Here is a 16122-nt window from a genome sequence, read left to right as displayed (position 1 = left end):
TCTATCAAGAAAAAAGTCTGTATGGACCAGAATGAAACGTGCCGATTTCATCAGTTGATTAACGATAACCCAAATAACATCTTTCTTTTTCTGAGATAAAGGTAATCCCAATACAAAATCCATAATAACTCTATCCCATTTCCACTAAGGTGTCATCACTGGTTGTAGCAATCCTGAAAGTACATGATGTTCAGCTTTAACTTGCTGACAAACCAAACATCTTGACACAAACTCTAAAATGTCTCGTTTCATGCCTGACCACCAATAAAACTGTTTCAAATCATTATACTTTTTTGTACTCCCCGGATGAACGTATAAACAACTACTATGTGCTTTGTGTAAAAATTTTTGAATAAGCTCGAAATTCTTTGGTATGCAAATTCTACCTCGGAACATTAAACAATCATCAGATCCAATCTGATAGTCTGAATCACTAATCGATTCACATTGCACTCTTTTAGCTTGCAACTCGTTGTCACACTTCTGAGCTTCACAAATTTGTTGAAGAAATACTGGTGTAGCTTTTAACTCAGCTAGAATCGAATTATCATCAAGCAAGGTTAGCTGTGTGTTCATTGCTTGCAAAGCATATAACGATTTTCTACTCAGAGCATCCGCAACTACATTTGCTTTCCCCGAATGATAATCAATCACTAACTCATAGTCTTTCAACAGCTCAAGCCATCTTCGTTGTCACAAATTCAAATCTTTCTGAGTCATTATATACTTTAAACTCTTATGATCGATAAAGATAAGACACCTTTCACCATAAAAATGATGTTGCCAAATTTTCAATGGAAAAAGAATAGTAGCCAATGCTAAATCGTGCATAGGATAATTCTTTTTGTCTGGTTTCAACAATCCAGAAGCATAAGCCATCACTTTTCCCTCTTGTATCAAAACACAACCCAAACCGTTCAATGACGCATCGCTGAAAATCACAACCTTTTTACTTGACTCAGGTTAAACCAGAACTGGTGCCTTAGTTAACAATGCTTTCAACTGTTCAAAACTCTGCTGACATTTCTCGGACCACTCAAATTTAACATTTTCCTATAGCAATCTAGTCATCGGTGTAGCAATCATTGAGAATCCTTTTACAAAACATCGATAGTATCTAACTAATCCCAGAAAGCTTTTGACTTCAGACACATTTCTTGGTGGTTTCCAATCAACAACTGCTGAAATCTTGGTCAGATCAACTCGTATATCTTCCGATGAAATAATTTTCCCCAAAAATCAGACCTATCAGAGCCAAAACTGACATTTGCTAAATTTAGGAAATAGTTGCTTGTGTCTCAAGGTTTGTAGCACAATCCTCAAATGCTTGGCATGCACAGACTCATCTCGTGAATAGATAAAATGTCATCAATGAACGCAACAACTAATCTGTCTAAATACGGCCTAAAGATTCGATTCATCAAATCCATAAAAACTACAGGAGTATTAGTTAATCCGAAAGGTATAACAAGAAATTCATAATGTCCATACGTTGTTCTGAAGGCAGTCTTTGGCACATTTGACTTATTTACTCACAACTGATAATAACTAGACCGCAAATCAATCTTTGAAAACACTGTTGCTCCTTTCAACAGATCAAATAAATCATCAATTCTTAGAAATGGATACTTATTCTTTATTGTAACCTTGTTGAGCTGACGATAATCAATACAAAGTCTCATTGATCCATCTTTCTTCTTTATGAACAACACTGGTGCACCCCAGGGCAAAAAATAAGGTTGTGCAAAACCTCTATTGATTAACTCTTACAACTGAGACTTCAACTCTTTCAATTCTTTTGGAGGCATTCTATATGGAGCTATCGATATCGGTGATGTCCTAGGTACTAATTCAATAACAAACTTGACTTCTCTGATCAATGGCAACCCCGATAACTCTTTTGGAGATACATCTGGATACTCACATACTACTGGCACCAATTCAATCTTCGATTCAGACATTATTTTATCAAATACATAAGCAAGATAAGCTTCACAACCTTTCCTCAGATATCTCTGAGCTAATATCGATGATATCACAACGGGTAATCCACTTGATTCATCAAATTCAATTCAAATGATTTCACTATTCTAACATTTAAATTTAACACCTTTCGTCTACAATTCACAACAACATCATGTAGAAATAACCAATCCATACCCAGTATCACATTAAATTCATCAAATGGAAAGAGCATCAAATCAGCCAAAACACAGTAGCCCCGGGTCATCAAAGGACATCCTTTGCGAACTTTATCAACTAAAATATATTTTCCTAAAAGGTTCGACAACTTAATCACAAACTCGGTAGACTCAACAGGAAAATTCTTACTAGACACCAAATTCATACAAATATATGAATGAGTCTATCCAGGATCGATCAATGCAATTACATTAGTTTCATAAAGAAAAAATGTACCGGTGATAACATCTAGTGATGACACATCTTTGCGAGCGCGAATAGCGTAAGCTCTGGCAAGTGCACCAGCCTCAGATCTCATAGTCGAATCTTTTGTCACACCTCTACTACTTGTCACATTTCCCACATTTCTCGATGGCCTCCTTTTAGTAGCTGTGAATTTTATCTTTCTTTGCTAACTCCAGGCAATCTCGAATGAAATGATCTTGCGAGCCATATTTAAAACAACCTCTATTATTCATCCAACACTCACCAAAATGTCATCAACCACATTGTTGACACTCGGGTTTATTATTTCTCATGTTGCCAACACTCGATACTGATGTAGCTTGAGTCTTAGGACTTGAATATTACTTTCCATGATCTCTGTTTGGATACCTGATTGAAGCCTTTGAACGAGTGTACGAATCTCTTGATTTCTTTGATACTGATATGTTTTACTCGTCGATCTTTTTCTCAAATCTCTAGCTTCGAATTCAGCTTTTCTCTTTTCTTTGCCCAATTCTTCGGCTTTGCAAGCTCTGACGACTAATACAACAAATTCTTTCAACTCTAAAATTCCAATTAGCAATCTGTTGTCTTCATTCAGTCCATCTTCGAATCTTTTACACATAACTGCCTCAGTGAAAACACATTCTCTAGCATACTTAATAAGTCTCACAAACTCTCGCTCATATTCAGTCACAAACATACGGCCAGGTTTCAGCTCCAAAAACTTTTTCCGTTTCTAATCGATAAACCGTTGACTGATGTATTTATTTCTAAAATCAAGTTGAAAGAATTTCGAGGTGACGTTTTCTCTCGGCACTACTAATACAAGAATATTCCACCATCGATATGCTTTGTCCCTTAGAAGTGATATAGCACATTTTAAACACTTAGCCGGTGGGCAAGAAAGCTCATCAAATACCCGAATAGTATTTTCAAGCCAAAACTCGGTTCTTTCAGGATCGTCTTCAACATTAGCTCTAAACTCTTCGGCTCTGCGTTTTCGAATCTTATCAACTAGCGGCTTATTCAATCTTAAAATTACACACCTTGGGGAGATACGAGAACTAGTTTGGGATTAGGTGGGGTGGAGGTTGCTGAGCAGCCGAATTTGTTCCAACAAACTCTGTAAACCACTCATTCATCATCTGGAAGAAAGCTTCTTTAGCCTTTCCTCCCTGGCTACCCATTATGGGTCTCGACTTTGATTGCACTACTCCATGAACGGAAGCAAGCGCGTTACTATCAACATCATAAGTTATAGATCGATTGGGATCCATTTACTATATGAAAAAACTATTTAAACTGTCAGGAGATATCACACTATCACAGGTTACATATGGCATGTATAGCTAGACTCTCACACACACTACGTTAATCCGAAAATTGACAAAACTGTAGCTCTGGTATCAATAAATGTAACACTCCTCACCCATATTCAACGCCGGAATAAGGTTGCGAAGCATTACCAAACTTCTAATTCAATTAAACATTCACTTCATATACATTTTTGAATTTCAATAAACATCATTCAAATTCAACCACATTGTTCGTATTAAGAGCCTACGATGCCCAAAACATAGATTCGGGCTGGTTCAGGACTAAACTAATAACTCAAGAGATTTTTACCTGACTTAGAAAAATTTTCAACCTACAAGGGACACATGCCTATGTCGCCCAACCGTGTGTCTCACACCGCCAAAGACACACCCGTGTCACAGGTTGTGTGGACATTTGAAATGGGAGCACATGGTCATGTCCCAGCCCATTTTCGACCCCATGTAACCTCTAACTTGGGTTACACAGCCAACACACATGCCCGTGTGCTAGGCCATGTGCTAGGCCATGCCAAGCCTGTAGGGTATGCTGACTTATACCACATGGCTAAGTCACACGCCCGTGTGCTGGGCCATGTGGAGCATACTGACTTGATTTCTATTTCAACACTAGAGGACACACGACTGTGTAACCTGACCGTGTGTGACACCCCGAATGTGACCCTAGTCGGAGAGTGGTTTCGGGACCACGAAACCGAGTCACAAGAATAATTAAGTGTTATATTCCGTACTTATTGTATGTGGAATTGGTATGCGTAAATATTTCGTGTCTCGATTTTTATTAATTAGGTGCTAAATTATAAGAAAGGACTTAGTAGTGAACTTTGAAAGTACGATAGGAAAATAGGTGATGACTAATTAAAACATGCATGCAAAATAATGGACTTGCATGTCAAATTCCCCTTTCTACAAGTAATGGCCGCCATGACAAAGAATATGGGTCAAACATGTCATGAAACATGTTTTGTTGGGCATTAGGGAGAAATAGTAAACAAATAAGCATGGGTAAGAAAAGAATGAAAAAAAAAATGTGTGTGAGAGAGTGGCATACCCCATTGCCGTGAGTTGTAGAGAAGGAAAGAAAAAATTTTGTTCATCCTTTCTTTGAGCCAAAACTAAGGAAGAAGGAGGATTTTTGCTTCATGCTTGGTTTGGAAGAGATCTAGAAGGAGATTTGGCTAAGTTTGCATCAAGATTAAGGTATGTATGAGGTTGTGTTGGGAGTTTCATGCATGTTTTGGTTGCTAACTTGATGTGCATGTTAGCCATGGCTCAAATCTTTGGTATGCCATGGAAATGGTATTTGGCCAAAGTTGTTATAGTGATAAAGCCATTGCATGCTAAGTGTGAAGCTTGATGATGATGCATGCAATGATGGATTTTCTACTCATGAGTAAGATTTTGAGTTTTCTCTTTGTTTTATCATGATTAAAGTTGAAAAGGAGCATGATTGTCATACTTGGCCATGATGCATTCTTGAGCATGATTCATGCTTCTTGCATGTTAGTTAAAAGTTTGTGTTTTGGATGGCTATGGACACTTTGAAAATTCGGCCATGCTCATATATGCATATATATGATTGCACATTTTGTTTGGTTATGAACTAAGTGATGAATATATTGATTTAAAGAAGAAAATGTGGAAGAATGCTTGTGAAATTGCAAGCACAATTCGCCTAGCACACATATAAGTGCTTGATGCTATATTATAAGTTTTGGGCCACAATGTGCAAGCATTAATTAGTAGATTGCATGCTGTTTTGTGAGGTATTAAGTGCAAATTTTGACCTCAACATGTACATGAATATTCGCCTTGGGTAGCCCATTGAAGGCCTTAGCATTTCCTTGATGTTCAAACAAGTTGTATTGAATTGCTTGATGTAGTATAAAATGTGCATGACCATTGTGTATTCAAGCTAAAGAGTGGCCATATGACCATCTAAAATCCTTGTCATATTCGCCATAAGCAAGCACAATGAGGTTTTAATAAATTGAATTTGTTTGAATTAGCTCAAGAGCCAAGAGGGCCACAATTGGACAAGGGAAGGAAAAGGTGATCGAATAGCCGAAAAAGCCGTTCGACAACATCCGAGGTAAGTCCTCAAGAAGTGACCTTACTTGAATTATGTGAGATGAAATATGGATGTGTATGATTATTGATTATGTGTGTATGAGTATTTGAATTCCACCCGGCTAAGTCCCGGCGAATATGCTAATGATATTAATTGTGTTTGAGCCTTAGTAACGAAAATGAAATATGTATGTCCAATGATTATTGATGTATGTGTGCATGAGAAATTGAATGATATCGGGCTAAGCCGAAGACAATTATGCTGAAATTATATCCGGTTAAGACCAAGGCAATTGTGCTAGTGGTTATATCCGGCTAAGGCCCAAGGCATTCGTATGAGTTATTCTATCCGGGCTAAGACCAAGGCATTTGTGCACGTGATTATATCCGGTTATATTCGAAGAATCTTGGGCTGGAGGTGAGTGTTGGTTGCTGAAATGAATTTAATTAGTACACTCGGACAGCCCAAAGGATAAGGTACGTTATATGTGCATTGGAAAGTCGACGTGTTTGAGCAACATTCGCTCAATCGACTAATGAATTTCAGTTATTGAATTGATTGATGCTTTGCGAACTTATACAATGATGAAGTATGAAGTAAGAATGTGTATTAATGAAATGATGCATTTGGCTATGTGAATGTATTGCTGTAAATTATAGTTCATTATATTCCTTGAGACTTACTAAGCATAAAAATGCTTACCCCGTTGCTTTGGCTCTTAGTTTTCTAGATTTCGCTCGAGGCAATCGGATTTGGGATCGTTGAAGTCGAAGTCATCCACACTATCAAGCCTCCATTTTGGTATAAATTTTGTTTGAACTTGAGATGGCATGTATAGGACTACCCTTGTTTGTTAAATATGTTGTAATGTAAGTATGTACTGCCGTGCGAAAATGGCTCGAAAAGGGAAGTATGAACTTAGACTAATTGTGGGTTGTATGTATATATTTTGTGTCATGATGTGGCTATGGCTTGGAAATGAGAATGTTGGTCATATGATCAGCCATTGGCACGGTTAAAATGATCATATATGAACCTATGTATGGTAAGGCTAGTTGAATCATGGAGACCACCAAATAGGTGAGTCCTATCTTAAAACAGATGCTGCCAGCTGCAGTGGCGTGAATGTGAAAAATCACCAAAATTCATAGGAATGGAATTAGATAGTGAATAAGCTATGTAAATGAACCTTGATGAGTCTATTTTCATATGGAAGAAATGAAACGGTCATAGGAGTTACAGGTTAAGAGATATTAAAGCTATTGTGAGACAGGGCCAGAATGGTTTCTGGGTTCCCTGTCGCAACTTTAAAAATTCACTATAAATTATCCAAAAAGAATTAGGAGATATATCTTATATGTACAGGTTCCATTTTGAGTCTAGTTTCATTAGAAACAAACGACACCAGAATTAAAGCCCTGTACAGAGAGATATTCAAGTTATACCGCGCGAAGGTCGGAGCAGTCGATCCCTGTAACAGGGTAACTTTAACTAATAAACTGTACCAATTGGCCCGACCAAAAATCCTAGAAATAAATCCATGGATGGATATATGAGTCTAAATTCAGGAAAATTTACGAAACCAGTTTCCGAGTTTTGAAACTCGAGATATGATTTTAAGGCGACAGTGACGCAGTTTTCCAGCCTGACTGGAAATGTCAAATTGGTGGGCAAAAACATGTGAACTTGGTTTGTTAACCCTCGTCCGACACCGGCGATGGTCTCGGGTTTTGGGGTGTTACAATTTTATTGGTATCGAGCCACGGTTTAGTCGATTCTAGGACTACCGTGATGTGTTTGGGGTCTAGCTATACATGCCATTAAATGATGAATCGATAGTGTGATGAATTCGACAATTTGACTTCATGTTTGTTTATAGCAATGGATCCCGATCCCAACCGAAGCGATAGCTGATGATGTGGAGAGTGTGGCGCTGCTCCTCCAAGAAGGGACAGCCACCGGACTCTCAACCTATGGCCAGCAATCCTAATGACGAGGCTAAGCAAGCCTTTTATAGTGTGATGAACGAATGGTTTAATCAATACATTCGAACCAACACTACTGTTCCACCACCTCCATTCCCGATTTAATGCAACCCCAAGACCTACAATACCTCCGTGGTGACCCAATAAGGTCGTAAGCCCCAATCGATAGGATTCAAAACATGGGGCCACTGAATTTAAGGCTACGGATGATGATGATGCGAAGCGAGCTGAATTATGGTTAGATAACACTATCCGATTGCTTGATGAGCTATCCTCAGTACACCCGATGAGTGCTTAAAGTGTACCATCTCCTTGCTACGCGAGTCCGCCTACTATTGGTGGAGTACTCGACTTGTGGTGCCTAGAGAGCAAGTGACTTGGGAATTCTTTCTAACCGAGTTCAAAAAAAGTATATCGATCGAGATTCATCGACCAAAAGCGGAGGAGTTCCTTGATCTTAAGCAAGGTTCTATGTCCGCTATCGACTACTGAACGAAAGTTTGTGAGGCTTAGCCAGACGCGAGAATGCATTTCGTCCAAAGCTATTATGTGCAAACGCCGAGGATGGGCTGAATGATGATATAAGGATGTTTGTTGGCATTCTCGAGATACGAGAGTTCGTAGTACTTGTTGAGCGAGCTTGTAAAGTCAAGAGCTTAGAAAGGAGAAACAAAAAGTCGATGTGGGGATTGGAGAATTCGAAAGAGGTCCTCGGAAAGTCTCTTCAACAAGCATCGAAGAGATTTCGAGATGATGCGAGCCGGTCTAGAGGCGTTTGGGATTTTCTAGACGAGGACGCGATCGACCCCGTGACCACACGAGTCACCTCGATTGCGGTGGCGGAAATGATCGCCGAGAGGACGGAGTGTCCACATTGTGGCAAATGGCATTCGGGAGCTGTTGGTTTCGTGATCGCTCTGCTATAAGTGTGGATCGGCCGACCATTTTATGAAGGATTGCCCGAGGATGCATGAGCAGAATGCAAGTCGAGTGCAAACCGGGTGCTACCATCGCTTTACGAGGTAGGCCACCTAGAAATATGGGCAATGTCGATTGGCGGTCGAGAGGATCTAGAGATGCTACCATCAAATCGAGGCTCGTGCTCCTGCTAGGACTTATGCCATCTGCACGCCGAGGATGCTGCCTCTCCGGATGTTATTACCGGTACTTTCACTCTTTTCAATACAAATGTAATTGCTTTGATTGACCCCGGTTCTACTCATTCTTATATATGTGAAACCTTAGCATCCATAGAAGACTTTGCCCATTGAGTCTCTTGAGTTTGTAATTCGGTGTCAAACCCCTTGGGTCATTACGTGCTTGTTAACAAAGTGTGCAAGAAAAGTCCCTAGTGTTCCGAGGTTCTTGTTTTCCTGCAGACTTAATGCTTTTGCCATTCGATGAGTTCGATGTTATTCTTGGTTTGGATTGGTTGACCATGCACGATGCGGTTGTAAATTGCAAGAGCAAGACTATCGATTTGAGGTGCGCGAATAATGAAATAATTCGGGTTGAGTCCACGGACTTAAAGGGTTACCAAATGTAATATCGCCGATGTTGGCCCGTAAATATGTAAGAAAAGGTGCGGCGTACCTTGCGTCGTACTCGATGACAAGGAATCGGAGAAGAAACCCGAATCTGTGCTGCGTGGTTTGTGAATACCCGGATGTTTTCCCAAGAATTGCGGGTTTACCACTTGCTCGAGAAATAGAATTTGGCATCGAATTGGTACCGGTACCACCCCAATTTCGATAGCTCCGTGTCGTATGGCACCAACGGAATTGAAGGAGTTGAAAACTCAGTTGCAAGAATTGGTGGATAGAGGTTTTGCTCGCCGAAGTTTTTCGCCTTGGGGTGCGCCGGTGTTGTTCGTGAAGAAGAAGGATGGAACCATGCGACTATGCATCGACTATCGTCGACAACAAAGCGACGATAAAGAACAAATATCCGCTGCCGCGTATTGATGACTTGTTCGATCAACTGAAGGGAGCCTCGGTGTTCTCGAAAATAGACTTGAGATCGGGCTACTATCAATTGCGAATCCGAGATTCGGGCGTGCCCAAGACGCCTTGAGCGAGATATGGTCACTATGAGTTCTGGTGATGCCGTTTGGGCTCACTAATGCCCTCGCGGTATTTATGGATTTAATGAATCGAATCTTTAGACCATATTTGGATCGATTCGTAGTCGTGTTCATTGATGACATCTTGGTCTATTCAAGAAATGAGGCCGAACATGCTGAACACTGCGGTTAGTCTGCAAATTTTACGGGACAAGCAATTATATGCTAAGTTCAGCAAGTGTGAGTTACGGTTAAGAGAGGTAAGCTTCTTGGGTCATGTGGTATCTCAGACGGGTATTCGAGTCGACAGAATAAAATTTCAGCCATACTAAATTGGAAGCCTCCGAGAAATATTACTGAGGTTCGAAGCTTTTTGGGGCTTGCCGGTTACTACCGACGATTTGTAAAAGGCTTCTCAACGATAGCCACGCCGATGACGGCTTACTCCAAAAGGATGTTAAGTTGAATGGACGGAGAAATGCCAAAAAGCTTCGATCAATCTGAAAACTTATTTGACTGAAGCCCCAATTCTAGTGCAACCCGAGTCCGACAAGGAGTTTGTCATCTATAGCGACGCCTCTCTACTTGGGTTAGGTTATGCGATTAATGCAAGAAGGTCGAGTTGTGGCCTATGCGTCGAGGCAATTAAAGCCACATGAGAAAAATTATCCGACTCATGATCTCGAATTGGCCGCCATCGTATTCGCCTTAAAGATTTGGCGACATTACTTATTCGGTGAAAGGTGCCATGTATACTCGGATCACAAAAGTCTCAAGTATTTGATGACCCAACGAGACTTAAATCTGCGACAAAGACGTTGGCTCGAGCCATTAAAGGATTATGAGTGATCATTGACTATCACCGGGAAAGGCGAATGTAGTTGCGGATGCCTTGAGTCGTAAATCGTTATTCACTTTACGAAGCGATGAATGTGCACTTGTCTATCCGATCCGACAAAGTGTTAGTGGTGAAATGAAAGCCAAACCATTATTGACACACCAAATTCGAGAAGCTCGTAAAGTCGATGACGAGTTGGTTGCAAAAGGGCTGCGTGTGTTCGAACAAGGACTCGGAGTTTCAAATCGACGATGACGATTGTTTGAGGTTCAAAAGTCGTCTGTGTGTCCCAAAGAATTCGGAACTCATTTCGATAATTCTGAATGAAGCCCATTGTAGCCGAATGGCAATCCACCCGGGGAGTACGAAGATGTACAATGATTTGAAACGTCGATTTTGGTGGCATGGTATGAAGCGAGACATCTCCGACTTTGTTTCAAGATGTTTAATATGTCAACAAGTGAAAGCGGAACATCGGTGCCTTCAGATTACTTCACCAATCACGATACCCGAGTGGAAATGGGATCGAGTCACAATGGACTTTGTATCCGGACCGCCATTGTCGACAAGTAAGAAGGATGCGGTTTGGGTCGTGGTAGATCGATTGACTAAGTCGGCCCACTTTGTCCCCGCGTCGTCGGATTTTTCAATGGACAAATTAGCGGAATTGTACGCTTTCTCGATTGTGAAATTACACGGGTGCCTATTTCTATCGTGGTGGGATAGAGATCCGAGATTTACCTCGCGGTTTTGGAAAAAGTTGCAAGAAGCTTTGGGTACCAAGTTGCATTTCAAAGACCGCTTTCCACCCCAAACCGATGGTCAATCCGGAAGCGGTAATTCAGATACTTGAGGATATGTTAAGATGTTGCGTCCTCGAGTTTAGTGGTTCATGGGAACGGTATTTGCCGTTGATTGAATTCGCCACAACAACAACTTTCAATCGAGTATTAAGATGGCACCTACGAGGCTTTGTACGGGCGTAAATGCCGTACACCATTGTTTTAGACCGAGCTTGGTGAAAGCAAGATTTTCGGTGGATTTGATTAGGGATGCCGAACGAAAGTGAAAGTAATCCGTGAAAGTTTGAAGATAGCCTTCGATCGTCGAAGTCGTGACGCGGATATGAAGCGTAAGGATATCGAGTATCGTGGGTGATAAAGTGTTCCTCAAGGTATCGCCTTGGAAAAAATACTCGTGTTCTACCGTAAGGGCAAGTTGAGCCCGAGGTTCATTGGGCCATATGAGATATCGAGCGAGTCGGTCCAAAGGCATATCGTTTGATTTTGCCCCTGAACTCAAAAGGTTCACGATGTCTTCCACGCTTTGATGCTTCGACGTTATAGATCCGATCCATCGCACGTGATTAGTCCATCGAAATTGAAATTCAAGCTAATATGAGTTATGAGGAAGAACCAATTCGTATCCTATCACGAGAAGTGAAAGAGTTATGAAACAAGCGGTTCCGCTAGTGAAAGTGTTATGGCTCAAGCACGGGATAGAAGAAGCTACTTGGGAGACCGAGAACTCAATGAGAGAGCGATATCCGAACCTATTTACCGGTAAGCTTTTGGGGACGAAAATCTCTTGAGTGGGGAGAGTTGTGACACCGAATGTGACCCTAGTCGGAGAGTGGTTTGGGACCACGAAAACCGAGTCACAAGAATAATTAAGTGTTATATTCCGTACTTATTGTATGTGGAATTGGTATGCGTAAATATTTCGTGTCTCGATTTTTATTAATTAGGTGCTAAATTATAAGAAAGGACTTAGTAGTGAACTTTGAAAGTACGATAGGAAAATAGGTGATGACTAATTAAAACATGCATGCAAAATAATGGACTTGCATGTCAAATTCCCCTTTCTACAAGTAATGGCCGCCATGACAAAGAATATGGGTCAAACATGTCATGAAACATGTTTTGTTGGGCATTAGGGAGAAATAGTAAACAAATAAGCATGGGTAAGAAAAGAATGAAAAAAAAAAAATGTGTGTGAGAGAGTGGCATACCCCATTGCCGTGAGTTGTAGAGAAGGAAAGAAAAAAATTTTGTTCATCCTTTCTTTGAGCCAAAACTAAGGAAGAAGGAGGATTTTTGCTTCATGCTTGGTTTGGAAGAGATCTAGAAGGAGATTTGGCTAAGTTTGCATCAAGATTAAGGTATGTATGAGGTTGTGTTGGGAGTTTCATGCATGTTTTGGTTGCTAACTTGATGTGCATGTTAGCCATGGCTCAAATCTTTGGTATGCCATGGAAATGGTATTTGGCCAAAGTTGTTATAGTGATAAAGCCATTGCATGCTAAGTGTGAAGCTTGATGATGATGCATGCAATGATGGATTTTCTACTCATGAGTAAGATTTTGAGTTTTCTCTTTGTTTTATCATGATTAAAGTTGAAAAGGAGCATGATTGTCATACTTGGCCATGATGCATTCTTGAGCATGATTCATGCTTCTTGCATGTTAGTTAAAAGTTTGTGTTTTGGATGGCTATGGACACTTTGAAAATTCGGCCATGCTCATATATGCATATATATGATTGCACATTTTGTTTGGTTATGAACTAAGTGATGAATATATTGATTTAAAGAAGAAAATGTGGAAGAATGCTTGTGAAATTGCAAGCACAATTCGCCTAGCACACATATAAGTGCTTGATGCTATATTATAAGTTTTGGGCCACAATGTGCAAGCATTAATTAGTAGATTGCATGCTGTTTTGTGAGGTATTAAGTGCAAATTTTGACCTCAACATGTACATGAATATTCGCCTTGGGTAGCCCATTGAAGGCCTTAGCATTTCCTTGATGTTCAAACAAGTTGTATTGAATTGCTTGATGTAGTATAAAATGTGCATGACCATTGTGTATTCAAGCTAAAGGGTGGCCATATGACCATCTAAAATCCTTGTCATATTCGCCATAAGCAAGCACAATGAGGTTTTAATAAATTGAATTTGTTTGAATTAGCTCAAGAGCCAAGAGGGCCACAATTGGACAAGGGAAGGAAAAGGTGATCGAATAGCCAAAAAGCCGTTCGACAACATCCGAGGTAAGTCCTCAAGAAGTGACCTTACTTGAATTATGTGAGATGAAATATGGATGTGTATGATTATTGATTATGTGTGTATGAGTATTTGAATTCCACCCGGCTAAGTCCCAAGGCTAATATGCTAATGATATTAATTGTGTTTGAGCCTTAGTAACTAAAAATGAAATATGTATGTCCAATGATTATTGATGTATGTGTGCATGAGAAATTGAATGATATCCGGCTAAGCCCAAGACAATTATGCTGAAATTATATCCGGTTAAGACCAAAGGCAATTGTGCTAGTGGTTATATCGGGCTAAGGCCCAAGGCATTCGTATGAAGTTATTCTATCCGGCTAAGACCAAGGCATTTGTGCACGTGATTATATCCGGTTATATTCAAGAATCTTGGGCTGGAGGTGAGTGTTGGTTGCTGAAATGAATTTAATTAGTACACTCGGACAGCCCAAAGGATAAGGTACGTTATATGTGCATTGAAAGTCGACGTGTTTGAGCAACATTCGCTCAATCGACTAATGAATTTCAGTTATTGAATTGATTGATGCTTAAGAACTTATACAATGATGAAGTATGAAGTAAGAATGTGTATTAATGAAATGATGCATTTGGCTATGTGAATGTATTGCTGTAAATTATAGTTCATTATATTCCTTGAGACTTACTAAGCATAAAAATGCTTACCCGTTGCTTTGGCTCTTAGTTTTCTAGATTTCGCCGAGGCAATCGGATTTGGGATCGTTGAAGTCAAGTCATCCACACTATCAAGCCTCCATTTTGGTATAAATTTTGTTTGAACTTGAGATGGCATGTATAGGACTACCCTTGTTTGTTAAATATGTTGTAATGTAAGTATGTACGGCCGATGCGAAAATGGCTCGAAAAGGAAGTATGAACTTAGACTAATTGTGGGTTGTATGTATATATTTTGTGTCATGATGTGGCTATGGCTTGAAAAGAGAATGTTGGTCATATGATCAGCCATTGGCACGGTTAAAATGATCATATATGAACCTATGTATGGTAAGGCTAGTTGAATCATGGAGACCACCAAATAGGTGAGTCCTATCTTAAAACAGATGCTGCCAGCTGCAGTGGCGTGAATGTGAAAAATCACCAAAATTCATAGGAATGGAATTAGATAGTGAATAAGCTATGTAAATGAACCTTGATGAGTCTATTTTCATATGGAAGAAATGAAACGGTCATAGGAGTTACAGGTTAAGAGATATTAAAGCTATTGTGAGACAGGGCCAGAATGGTTTCTGGGTTCCCTGTCGCAACTTTAAAATTCACTATAAATTATCCAAAAGAATTAGGAGATATATCTTATATGTACAGGTTCCATTTTGAGTCTAGTTTCATTAGAAACAAACGACACCAGAATTAAAGCCCTGTACAGAGAGATATTCAAGTTATACCGCGCGAAGGTCGGAGCAGTCGATCCCTGTAACAGGGTAACTTTAACTAATAAACTGTACCAATTGGCCCGACCAAAATCCTAGAAATAAATCCATGGATGGATATATGAGTCTAAATTCAGGAAAATTTACGAAACCAGTTTCCGAGTTTTGAAACTCGAGATATGATTTTTAAGGCGACAGTGACGCAGTTTTCCAGCCTGACTGGAAATGTCAAATTGGTGGGCAAAAACATGTGAACTTGGTTTGTTAACCCTCGGGTCCGACACCGGCGATGGTCTCGGGTTTTGGGGTGTTACACCGTGTGTCACACACGGCTGAGACACGTGCCCATGTCTCTGCCCTATAGATAAAAAAATTAGGCTATTTACCAAGCCATTTTGTCACCCAAACTAGCACAAACCTAAACCAACACAATTGGCACAAAATCATGGCATAAATAGGCATTCAATCAACCACAACCAAGTATAATTTAAACCATTTCAATACCAACAAATACAAGGACACAATATCACAACATGTCTTTCAATTTATACCAAATTATCACATTCTTAAATCATCAATATGGTTACATTTCAAACATGCATTATTTTACCTATAATTCAAACATACCGAATCTCATATCTCAACCATTTAGTATTCCTAATTACCAATATCCCAAATTACCAATTATCATCAAGCATCACATTTCCATCAATGAACACATAACCAAAGCCATATGCACATATGAATACACAACCAAATCAACCAAATTAATCCAAATCTCATGGCTATATACAAAAACAAAACATTAACATTTACAAGCCATTTCAAATGACTAAATTCATTGTGACAGCCCAAAATTGACCCTAGTCGGAAGGTGGTCTCGGGACCACAAAACCGAGGCATAAAAATAATTAAAAATTTATTTTGATGCCTATAATATGTGTGTGCTCATGTATGACATTTTATG

Source organism: Gossypium arboreum, chromosome 12 (assembly GCF_025698485.1).
Source record: "Gossypium arboreum isolate Shixiya-1 chromosome 12, ASM2569848v2, whole genome shotgun sequence".
Classification (NCBI taxonomy): Eukaryota; Viridiplantae; Streptophyta; class Magnoliopsida; order Malvales; family Malvaceae; genus Gossypium; species Gossypium arboreum.
This window is presented reverse-complemented; position numbering follows the sequence as displayed.